We start from the raw sequence: 9,833 nt of genomic DNA, 5'->3' as shown, positions 1-9,833 counted from the left end.
TCATGGCTTAGTCAAACTCCACTGTCGCACTGCTACGTCCCCATCTCATGGCCTAGTCAAACTCTGCTGGTACACTGCTACATCCCCATCTCATGGCCTAGTCAAACTCTGCTGGTACGCTGCTACGTCCCCATCTCATGGCCTAGTCAAACTCTGCTGGTACGCTGCTACGTCCCCATCTCATGGCCTAGTCAAATTCCGCTGTCACATTGCTATGTCCCCATCTCATGGCTTAATCAAACTCTGCTGTTACACTGCTACGTCCTCATCTCGTGGCCCAGTCGGACTCCACTTATCACTCTGCAAAGTCCCTGGCTTGTAGTCTAGTCAAATGCTGCTGTTGCAAGATAAAGTACCCGGCTTGTGTCCTAGACACACTTCTCTGTTGAAATGCAAAGTCCCTGTCTGGATGTACGGTTCTAAGAAAAACCTTTGAATTTTCATGTGAAGATTCTTTGATCTTTAAAAAGGTTCTTGGCTTTAAAAAGAACATTTTTTAATACTGTTGACAAAAGCATTTTGATGGCCATGTGTAAATCCATGATTCACTCTGTGAAAAAAAACGTTTTGCTTTCCACTACTATTTAAACAAACCTATGCCAGGATCTTGAAGCTAGAATGTTAATTGAACATCCAGGGGACTCCATCCAACCCAAACATTCATTCTCTTTAACAGATATGGGAGAAAAGGGGAATTACACCAGTATTTAAAAAAAATAACAGGTTAAGATGTAAAAAACATCTTAAAAAAACCAAACATTCCTTGTGGTTTAAATTGAAATGCAGCATTCTAGAGAAGTAATTGTTCACAGTGTTATTGATAGGAACCAGAAGTCTGAAGAGTTTACTGCGTCTAAAGTATCCCTCATGCAATGGTATTACATGAAATGTTTATGCATACTGCCTGATAACTGTGACACACACACGTGTATTTTTAATCCAGAGCTTTGTGAGGCAAAATAGTCCCAAATAAAATGTATACTATCCAATATTTAATTTATGTAATCAGTCCTTTATTAACTTAGATCATTATTTAAACTGCTTTACAGAAAGTGAAATGCGTTTCTGAAGCTGCAAGAGAAGCAACGGAAATGGAAACAAAACAACTGTAACCCTGTTTTTAGAGTATTAAACAGCTCTAAACAAGATCTAATGTAAACACTTCCCTGCACAAATTTTCCTTTTCTGTAAGGGCATCTAAAAGTAGCTCTGAGTAACTGATAATGTGCCACTGTATTTCAGCTTTTTCCCCTAAATCATCTCTTTGAATTTCTGTAAATGACAGTCTGCTGTGGGTGTGTGACACACCGTCTGAAAGCAGACTCTAAAATGTAAATAACATGTGGATGTCACCGCTTATGATACTGTATGCATTATGAAACTAAATCAGTGATGCAATGGTACATTTTCCCCCTTTTTTTTCCAGAGTCATTCATAAACATTTGATTGCAAATATGACTTTATTGTGAAATTTAGTGAAAGAAATTCAGACTGAAAAACAAATAAATGTTAAACACGTCTCTTCAGAAATATGTTGTGAAATGTGTACAATGGCATATTTCAAATCATATCTTATGATTTGATCTTAAGTTTAACTAAAGTTTCCATTTTACTGTCCTGTCTATTAGTCTACTAAAGGAAATTTCAACAGTAAGTTACAATAGCCTTCATATTTTCAGCTGTTTTTTTTTCAGCAAAAATGACTTTTAGACATTATGATTTTTAAAAAAATAAACATGAATTAAACTTTAACCTGAAGAAGAAACAACATTTGCACTGTTGTAGAATAGTAACAGAATAGAGTATAGAACAAAAACAATAAGAAAACCATTTCACACATTATTCAATACTATACATTAACAAGCTGAAAGAAAATCAGGGTAATTATGAAAGGTGAAAGCTGAGATGGAGATGGTGTCTTTATTTACACATATATTCTGTTGAGTGATTCTTCAGCACTGGAGCTGATAGTCATGGGCTGATCTGACCAAAAGTATGACACTGTTAAAAAACTATGGCTTTATGGCAAATATCATAAGACCACACATTTAGACAGCATATAGAATGTTCTAGTCTTCTTTGTACTTAGAAAACAGACATGGGTCTAACTTTATTTTGAGAGTCCACTGTAGATGCGTCATAGCTCAGTTTGTCTTTGATTAAAAAACAATTAAATGCAGCTGAAGGCTAAGTTCAATGTGTTAGATTAATCCTAAACATACCCCTAACCATCAACTCAAAACCTAAACCTTATCCTAAACCCAAATCTATCAATAACTTTCAATACAAATCTAAATCTAACTTTAACCCAAAACCTAGTTCTAACCTAAACCAAAACCTTACTTCAACCCAAAATTTAAACCTAATCCTATAACATTTGACTCAAAACCTAAACCTGAGCCTAACTTTAACCCAAATCCTAAGCCTACTCTTAACTTTAACCCAAAATCTAAACCTAAGCTTACTCTTACATGTAACTCAAAATCTATCCTAAACCCAACCTTAACTTTATTCAAAAATCTAAACCTAAGCCTATTCTTAACTTTAAACCAAATCTATAACTCAACCTTAATATTAACCCAAAATGTAAACCTAAACCTGACCTTAACTTCAACCCAAAATCTAAATGTAAACCTGACCATAACCTTAACCCAAATTCTAAACTTAAACTCAGTCTTAACTTCAACCCAAAATCTAAACCTAAATCCAACCTTAACCCAAAATGTAAACCTAACCTTAACTTCAACCCAAAATCTAAACCTAAACCTGACCTTGCCCTTAACCCAAAATCTAAACTTAAGCCTACCCTTAAATTTAACACTAACCTAAACCTCACCCTAAACCCTAAACTTAGCCCTAATTTTAAATCCAAAACTGAAACCTAATCATAATCCTAAACCTAAACCCAACCTCAACTTCAACCCTAATCCTAAATGTAGCCCTGATATAAATATGGTTAATAATCAGTTGAGTTCCACCAGATAGTTTGTCAGTTAAAGTGTCTGTAGATGATCTACAGGGAACTTTCAAAATAAAACGTGACCCAGAAAAGCAGTGAGTTTTGGTGAAATTCATAAGCAGCCATATAATCACTCAGTAATCAACCTCAGCATAACTGTGAGCAAATTTACAGAGCAAAGCTTTTATTTGATGATAAGATGTGAGATAAAGAGGAAGAGTTTGGTAACTCATTCAGCTTCATTCCAGCAACTCAAGTAACATTTTAAAGAATTTACACTTTCCTAAATACTTTAAACAATATGTAAGTATTTAATACCTCTATTTAAGCACATCAGTGAGGAGAGTAATCTACTTTTTACTCGGTTACATTTTACTCATCAACATTTAGCTCCTAATTCTCGTTTTTTGTGTTTATTTCCTGATTTATCAGACCTGAATTCTCAATCTGCTGCAGCTGTAAAGAGTACAACGTGCCCCGAATTACTCGAAGGTACAACAGTGCTGTATACACACTACTGTTCGAAAGTTTGGAATCACTTGCTCGCTTAATAACTGTTGTTATTTTCAAACATAACTTCTATGGTGTAGATACTATAAACCCAATTCCAGAATGTTTTTTAATTGTTTGTTTAAGAAAAGACTTCAAAGGAGGTTCTCCAAGGGTTCTTCAGGAAAGACTATGGTTAGTTAATGGTTTTATGTAGCGCTGTTTTCAGAACAAAACCCCTTATCTCCATTTTTGACGTTTTTCAGTTTTTGATATAATTTGAAAATGCCTGTTGTTTTTTACATTGTGTGTAAATTTCATGATGAATGAACCAAAAGAAACGACCCAAAATTTGATCACCTTGATCACAGTTCAAATACAAGACTTTCTGGATATTAATAACAGTTGTTATATTGCCAATTGAAAACAGTGATGCCAAACTTTCGAACGGAAAAAAGAAATCAAAGGTGTTTTCAAAGCACCTCATGCAAGGCTTAAACTGATGGCTCAGCCAAAATTCAATGTCTTGTAAAATTAGGTTTTTGACTGAACCATTAGACTGAAGTTGGGGACTGTGCTAAACCTCGCTTTTAACAGTTCCTGAGTTTCAAGCAAATGAACCAACTGAAGATGCTGTTTGGGTGGGTCCAGCAGGTCTTCAGTGTTTCCGTACCGCCTCGGCATACACGTCTCTGCTGCGTGTGGCCGGATTCAGAACCTGCAGAAGGACAAATTTCAAAATCAAACCGTTAGCAAATCTTTAAAAGCGTGAACACTCAGTGGCCACTTTATCAGAAAAACCCACCTTGTACTTCCACTAAATGGACACTTTATTGGAAACACCCACCTTGGGCTTCCACTAAATGGCCACTTTATTGGAAACACCTGCCGTGTTCTTCCAGTAAATGGCCTCTTATTAGAAACACCCACCTTGTGGTTCCAATAACTGGCCACTTTATTAGAAACACCAACCTTGTGGTTCCACTAACTGGCCACTTAATTAGAAACACCTACCTTGTGGTTCCACTAACTGGCCGCTTTATCAGAAACACCCACCTTGGGCTTCCACTAAATGGTCACTTTATTAGAAACACCAGCCGTCTTCTTCCAGTAACTGGCCACTTTATTAGAAACACCCATCTTGTGCTTCCACTAACTGGCCACTTTATTAGAAACACCTACCTTGGAGTTCCACTAACTGGCCACTTTATTAGAAACTCCTACCTTGGGGTTCCACAAACTGGCCAGTTTATTAGAAACATCTACTTTGTGCTTCCATATCCGTAATAACAGTAAATCATTATCATTTAATAACTTCTTGATATCTCAAACTGGAAATATTGACTAAAACATCTTAAATACCTTTTAATGTGTAACTTTTCAATATACACTGTAAAAGTTATTATTGAATAAAATAACAGCAACTATTAAGTATATTAAGTCATTAACAATTTTTTAACACCAGTACATGTGTACAGTTACAGATTGTAGCCCGTTTGTTGCTGTGTGGTTAGTCAGCTGCCCTCTACCCTGTTCATCATTGGACAGTTTCTGACCACAGGACCAGATATTACATGGAAGGTGGCCATTCTCAGTACAGCAGTGACCCTGACATGGTAGTGTGTGTGTATCAGACACAGCAGTGCTGCTGGAGTTTTTACACTCGTCAGCGTCGCTGCTACATTGAGAGTAGCAGAAATATCCAGCCAAAAGTGGCTGTGTGACCACAAACTGACCACTGATGAAGGCCTCGTGGATGACTAACACAAATAGTCCATCAACAGTTGAGCTAGATGATCTAAAGTTTAAGATTTTTTATATTCAACCACACAAACGCTTTTCAAGTTACCTGGTAATCGGGGTTTGGAGGAGGAGGAGCGCCCGCCTGACGGCTTGGGGTTGCTGTAAGATATAAAACACAATTTCTAAGCGATCTCTGCTACTGACGTGTGTTGTGGTTGTGCAGTCGTCAGTACAGCATATGACCACTGTCACGCAAAGACTTTGTATCTCCTTTTCTTGTTATATATTGTGTATGGTATGTTGAATATTATATATTGTGTTTAGTAGGTTATATATATTGTGTATGGTATGTTATATATTATGTATACTCTATATCATATATTTTATTGTATAGATATTGAATATAGTATATTGAACATCGTGTAGATTGTCTATATTGTAGTGTATGTTACCTCTCTGACGAGGCGCAGGACCGGCCTTCTTCTTAGCGCACAGGTAGACTATAAGGATGACCATGAGAGTGACCAAAATATCTCCAATCACGATCGTTGTAGCCCATCCCATGTCCAAGTCCACGCAGCCGTCACACACTGACCACGAGAGAGAGAGAGAGAGAGGAATGAAGAGAAGAACAGAGGAGAGAGAGGAGGAGCTTTCATGCTTTCTCCATACTTAATTGTTATGTTTTATTCTGTTTTCAAGATTGATTCATTTCATAGTTGATCGAGTATGTGCGAGGAGTGTGGCGGGGCGGGGGGGGGGTCAATACTGAGATATTGATGCGTTCAATCTTTTTTTATTTGAAAGGCAAAGTAAAGCTAGCTAACCTACATAAAGCAAATGTGAAATTCTGTATATAATTCTTTCATATTATACACTGCACACACGCTAAATAGCATGCTAACACAACACATACTGCATTGCTGTTATCACACTTTTTAAATATTTCATTTACATTCATTTTACAACAAGCTTTAGACCATTTGATGATTAGTGCAACTCAAGATATGTATATGTCATATATCATATGTATAAAAATGAAAAAATATATTCAAAAATGTTTTTGGTTTCCACTGAATGTTTATATTTGTGGTTTTACTTAAGTTAAGAGCTCTGAGCTTCATTTTTTTTTTAAGATTATAGCTTTTTCACTGTGAGCCAACCAACCCGACACACTTGCACTAACTCCAGGAAATATTGAAATAATTGAAAGTATGTTTTTTACTGGAAAAATGAAAAGTATCTGTTTTTTATGCTAATGCATGGTATGTCTGTGATAAACAGCAGAGAGTGATAACTATGCCAACTAACGCTGGTGTTCCTTAATTTTACTATATTTTGAATAAAACTGAATATGTATCTGATAATTAAAAACATGATAACGTATTTAACGTTCATTATTTCTGGAATAAAATGATAAATACCATTTAATGAATAGGCCCATTCCAGCTGAGACAGTTTAGCTAATGCTGTCAAACTGAGCGTCTTGCTAGCGATTAATTCCGAATGTGTCTTTTTGTCTCCTTTAACTGAGTAGCTGGTCAGCGTGTATGTCCACAGTGGTCAGTAAAATGTATCAGCATGTGGAACTGGAGCCCTCAGTGTTTCCTATCACTGTATAAAAGAAGCTCAATGCTGCCTTTATTGTTAGATGCACTGCAATAGTTTCTGATTGCGAATCACATCGCTATGGAAACGCTCATTTTTGATTTGTTTTGTCAGAGTAGCAATAAAAGGGGATGGACATGTGAAGTACAGCCATGTGCGAAGGTTTTGGCACCCCCAGTCAAATTCAGTGTTTTGTGTGAATAAGTGTGTTTTAATGCATAATTACTGTTTATCTGTTACGGCAAATTTTATTTTTTATGCCTTATCTTTTTTAAATTGTTAAACTAAATAAATAGAAATTGTTCAGCAAAAATAGCAGAAAAATGTCTTATTTGAATGACGTCTCTGGAAAAGATGTTTTGAGTTATTTAACAAGTTAGAAAATTAACAAAAAGTTGATCCTATTCATGTGTTTTTTTTGTATAAAATGGTAGTTTGGGATACAAACAAAAATATCTATGAAATTTCAGCTTTTTTTAGATCATTGTCTATTTATGTCTTTATTCAATAAGAGTCAGAATTGTTCACAGTGGTGGTGATAGGAACCAGATGTCCACCTCTAAAAGCTCCCTCACAGAAAGTTACTACATGAAATGGTTATGAATTCACTGCCTGATGACTAAAACACTGTATAATAATAGTTTTGAGAAGATTTTGGCCTTTTTAAACATCAATTGATGGTGGAGGGATACATGCAGGGTGCTGTGAGGCAAAATAGTCCCCAGAGGAAGCTTATTATTTCTGATTTTCCACTATTTTACCATCATCAACATTCCATATCAAGGCATGTGTTGACAACTGATTGAAAGAATCGTTCATTCAAAGTACTTATTTAGGTTGAATAAAACTAGTTCATTTACTTGTTACCGCGTGAAGTAATTTTTTAAGTAGATCAGATGAGCTACTTTTTTACAGTGGGTATTTGGATTTCTCAGTATCAGATTGACATGTGAGTCAGTGGTATCATCCATCCCTAGTAGGCTTTTTTCTTCAGAACCACATGACCTGAAGTCCAAATAACGCTTGAATACTTTCATTACACACCCGCACAGTTCTCACAAAAGTGGAAGAATTAGAAACATCAACATTCGCATCTTTCAACTGAACAAGAACCTGATTCAGTGATTCATTGGAAAAACAATGTTAATAGATACTTACCCTTTAGCTTGGTGTAGAAATAGTATTTATTTTTGGACGTTGAGGTGCACTCATAAAATCCATTGTCCTTATCTTTGTAGCCATGTATGATTAATTTATTTTCTTCTGTCCCTTCTGCATCTTTCTCATCTTTTTTCCAACTCTCAGGGTCTTCTGGACAGATCAGGGTGACTTAGTACCAGAGATTTCCAGGTTTCTTGTATCTGTGTCAGTGAGGATCAACATTAGTTTACAGCAGTTTTAGAGAGTGCAGCGTTTCTCTGATTACTGCAGGTCTTTCACTCCCCATGTGGCTCAAAGCTAACGGCAGTACTGACTCTTATACAGACATCTTTATAAAGATTTCACTCAGCAAAAGCAGATCAGAGCAAAATTACTATATTATCTTCAATTTGGGAGCAAATTGCCTCTTTTTTTCCAAAAATTTGTGAGCATTTTTTTTAAAGTGCGTCAGCAGAGGACTTGTCTTTGTTGTGTCTTTGTTGCTGTACCCGCTCTGAGGCTATTTTGGTTGATTTGACAATAAATAAATAAATAAATAAATAAATAGACAGATAAAAACACTATCAACTATTGTAAATATTCCAAGTTGGAAAATTTGAGAAATTCCACTGCTTTAAGTCTGTTCTAGAGAAAATTAACACATCAGAACTGTTCACAGTGGTGGTGATAGGAACCAGACGTCCACCTCTAAAAGCTCCCTCACAGAAAGTTACTACATGAAATGGTGATGAATTCATTGTTTTATGATACTTTTTGTGATAAAGTTTTGGCTTTAAATGTATTTTAATACAATTCATGGTGGAGGGATACATGCAGGGTGCTATGAGACAAAATAGTCCCCAAAGAAAACTTATTATTTCAGATTTTCCACAATTTTCCATCATCAACATTCCATATAAACAAACCACTCTGAATCTCTCTGTTTACATTTCAAACACCGAATTAGGCAAACCTTTTTTGAAAATTGGTGAAATTACCCTTTAAGAATAACTGATGATGAACCTGGGCTAGACAGTCCAACAGAAGATAAGAAATTTCTTTACCAAACTCTGGATCTTCAGCATGTACAGCAACTGCGAAGAGCACAAGCAGGCAGATGAGCTCTCGTCCGTTCATTTTCCCTCTTTCTGTTCTTCTTCAGGACCACGTTCTTCTCCCCAGCGTCAAATTCACTTCAGAACATCCACACCACTCAGCAACCTTTTGGAGGAAATTTCAGGTTCTTGACTTCTCGTCTGCTCTCTTCACTACCTCTTCTGTTCTCTCTCTCTCCCTCTCTCTCTCTCTCTCTCTCTCTCTCTCTCTCTCTCTCTCTCTCTTCCTGCTTCACCGCTATAGGAAGCCAAGCCTTTCAGAGGTTTTGCTCAGACTTTCAGTTGCAATTCAATTGTCTTGTAACAGTTTTATTTATTTATTTATTTATTTATTTATTTTTTAAACTCACCAAAGTTTGAGCTTACACTTTTTAAGAGCTGTAAGGCTTCATCATCAGAAGATGCTGAACGTCCATAATGAAAGACTTACTACAGTTAAAGCTTTAAGTTGAAAACCCTTGTTTGAGAGTCTTTTCAGTGGGTTTTGTTTATGTTTAGATATTGCATGTAGGATTTTTCTTTTTCTGTTAATGTTTTTAGTACATATAGGCCTTAAGAGTTATCTTTGAGAAAAACATCTGTAAGAGTGAATGGTTTGACCTGTTTGGCTTGTTGGCCACAAAACAGCCCTCTAGCGCCATCAGGTGGAGACATTTCATGGCTTTTTGAAGTATATTTTTAAAAAAAGAAGGTATTATTTTCATATGTATTTTTTTGGAATTTTTAATATTCATTTTTTTTCGACCATTTTTATATCATTGTGTTGTGATGTTTATTGT

At 36.0% G+C, this 9,833-nt stretch overlaps 1 long non-coding RNA gene across 1 annotated transcript; it reads right to left on the bottom strand.

The window, feature by feature from the left end:
• Positions 1 to 1,446: 1,446 nt before the first annotated feature.
• On the bottom strand, positions 1,447 to 9,237 carry LOC118802372. The gene is made up of 5 exons (XR_005006658.1): positions 9,004 to 9,237; positions 7,958 to 8,160; positions 5,644 to 5,781; positions 5,298 to 5,350; positions 1,447 to 4,166 (listed from the first exon to the last, which is right to left on the bottom strand). It is a non-coding gene; the product is annotated as an uncharacterized LOC118802372 (long non-coding RNA).
• Between the last annotated feature and the right edge of the window lie 596 nt (positions 9,238 to 9,833).

The sequence above is a fragment of the Colossoma macropomum genome, unplaced genomic scaffold (genome assembly GCF_904425465.1).
Source record: "Colossoma macropomum unplaced genomic scaffold, Colossoma_macropomum, whole genome shotgun sequence".
NCBI classification, from domain to species: Eukaryota; Metazoa; Chordata; class Actinopteri; order Characiformes; family Serrasalmidae; genus Colossoma; species Colossoma macropomum.
This window is presented reverse-complemented; position numbering and strand designations above follow the sequence as displayed.